Here is a 3029-nt window from a genome sequence, read left to right as displayed (position 1 = left end):
CAAGACAATCAATACTTCCACCTATACCAGAAATTCACCATGTTGCAGAACCCTGCCCTCGTTTTTGTTGTTCTTGTGAGTGTGTGTATGTCTCTCTGCAGGTGCATGTGGAGGTCAGAGGACAAGCTCAGATGTCACACGCTGGAACACCAGCACCCACCCTCTTTGAGACAGGGTTTCTCACTGGCCTGGGGCTCATTCATGAGACTGGGCTGGTTGTCCAGTGAGCCTCAGGGTTCCTGCCGTCTCCACCTCTGCACTGTGTCACTGCTTGGGTGCTGGGGGTCAAACTCGGGTCCTCATGCTAGGGTGCAAGTGTCTGACCTCCTTTGCTGTTACTCCACTTGGTCCTGCTACTTTATTTTACAGATTCTTCCTAATGCTGTCACATGTATGGGTGAATGGCTAGTATTTTAAAGACTAGATAATATTTGAAATAACTCATGTTTAATGTAGCTATTTTTGTTTACTAGTCATCAAGTGTAATTTAACTCAATTTACTCTGTAGTAGCTAGTAGAGGAATAACTGAAAAATTTTATTTTCTAATGTTAGTTTTTCCTACCTCTTCAGCAACATCCTTCAACTTTCTAGAATACATTTCTCTCTCTCTCTCTCTTTTTTTACAAGTTTCATTTTAGGACTGGAGAGTTGGTTCAGCATTCAAGACCAGTTGTTGATCTTATAGAGAACCTGGTGTTCAATTCTAAGCACGAAACGTATAATACCTACATGGTGCTCACAATCTCCTGTAACTACAGTTCCAGGGGACTATTCACCTCCTCTGCCTCTGCAGGCTCAGGAACTCCCGGGGTACACAGGTAGGAAAATCCACAAGTGCTCTCATGTATCCAGTTTAGGACAAAATACAAAGGCACTGAGATAATCATATAAAACTATCCCCAAGTCATGTGACAGATTTTTGTACTGTACAAATCCTTTCATGTTTGGCCTTAGGGAGCGTCACCAAGACTCACAATTTGCAAAAATTCCAAAAGAAATTTAAATGAGACTTGGAACATTTCTAGTCTAGTCATGAGCAGCCCATGCAGGAGGCACTTCGTCTGCATATGTTTCCTGTTCTAAACAGGCGTCTCCTTACTGTCCATATCCAGATCCCTTATGGTTTTATCTGCATGCTCATGCTGTGAGCCAAGCACACACATGCTACTGTGAATATGTGAGCACACAGGACACAGATGGATTGGGTCTGTATACTCTTTTCTCTTCCTGAACCCAGGTGTCTTTGAGCACATTCACCATCTTAAGACCTTTGATGGATGGAACAATAAGTTATCTTTATCTCTATGTCTTCCCTGGGACCACAGTCTGGCAGTGTGCTATGATGAGAAATCAATGTCAACCTCAGAGCAGGAGACAGCCTACAGCGACTTAGGTAAGAAGTAGGAAGCCCTGCCTTTGTAGGGAATATTTTCTTCTTATTTATAGTCTCCTCTTCCCTATAGCCAGTCTCTTTCCAAGTGTATCACCGTATTCCATGGTTATCATATAAATTAAGCTAAAAATTATATATGAGGAATTTCAGAGCTGGCCTTGTCTAGTTGGAAGTTGGTCTCATAAATCTGTTCTCGTTTGCTCCACTAGCTGACATGGCAACTTAGGCATGGACAAGTGACCGAGATCCCGACACATCCCAGGTTCTCCTGCCTCCTTTGTGGCAATTTGATTACCTTTATGACGGTTTTACCTATGTGCAGGGTTTTGCAATATCTCCAGGGCATGCTCCTGATGTGGGAGAATCTTCTGTTTTATGTTGATTTCATTGGTTAAATAAAGAGACTGCTTTGGCCCTTTAATAGGACAGAAAATTATGTAGGCGGAGTTGACAGAATGGAATGCTGGGAGACAGAACCCAAGTCAGGCATTCGCCATGATTCTCCTCTCTGAGACAGATGCAGGTGGTAAGCTACCGCCTCACGGTGCTACACAGATTGTTGGAAATGGGTTAATTGATATGAGAGAGCTAGTCAATAAGAGGCTGGAACTAATGGGCCAGGCAGTGTTTTCAAAGAATACAGTTTCTGTGTAATTATTTTGGGTAAAGCTAGCTGGTGGCTAGGAGCTGGGAGGCAGAAATCGGCTCACAGCTCCATCTACAGAGTGGCGCCCAACGTAGTAACGAACTCCACGTAAAACCTGAGAGAGCTTAATTTTAAACACACAAAAAACAGAGTTTAAGACAGCTTTTTGCTGTTTGTGGGTGATGTGCTGCAGAGAGAATTTCCTGACTCAGCAGCCTTAAAAAAAGCGTGGTTTTAAAATGTGGCTTCCTGCACCCTGCTGCTGGTACAAACTCTGGCTATGGTGCATTTGTGGGCCTGGATATTTGTGTTCCCCGCTCAGGATCGGGAAGAAAGCACTCTGAGACCATACCTACACTCCCCCCCTGGGCAGACTACAGAATCAGGCTTAGGCAGGCAGGAGAGCATGGTGGATTCCTGCCACCATACACAGAGATGTTTTCTGACTACGCAGTGCTCTGCATGTCAGATTTCGCTGTAACTTGGATGAAAAGAATTTCTGTGCCGCACACTCAGTCTCAGAGTTAAAGTGCTGAGTGCAGCTCCTACCTGGTGGCCCCGGAGATAGCAAAAAATGGTATGTCCTCCATTTTGAAATTGGAGAGAGGTGGAGCCAACATCCTGAGCAGCCTGCCTGCTCTGCAGCTCAGAGGCATACTGAACTGTGCTGATCTCAGGAGGGAACTATCGTAATTATCCTAATAACAGCACAATTAAGGTTTAGACTGGCAGTAAACAGGCGGTACCGTATTACCTCTACATGGTGCAACTTAAGTTTTTAAGAAGTGCTTAACATTTTAAGAAATACTCCTGGATAGTAAAGAATTACAGATTCACAATGGGACAGATTCAGACATAAAAGACTTGTAAATGGGTCACAGTGTTGGATGAGTGTATGTAGGCTTGGGAGAGAAGAAAAAGAATATATAGAATAAACTTAATGCCTTAAAAAAGGGTAAAGTCTTTAAAGAAACAGAATAAAGTAAAGT

Source organism: Microtus ochrogaster, unplaced genomic scaffold, assembly GCF_000317375.1.
Source record: "Microtus ochrogaster isolate Prairie Vole_2 unplaced genomic scaffold, MicOch1.0 UNK47, whole genome shotgun sequence".
NCBI classification, from domain to species: domain Eukaryota; kingdom Metazoa; phylum Chordata; class Mammalia; order Rodentia; family Cricetidae; genus Microtus; species Microtus ochrogaster.
Note: the sequence above shows the minus strand (reverse complement) of the source record.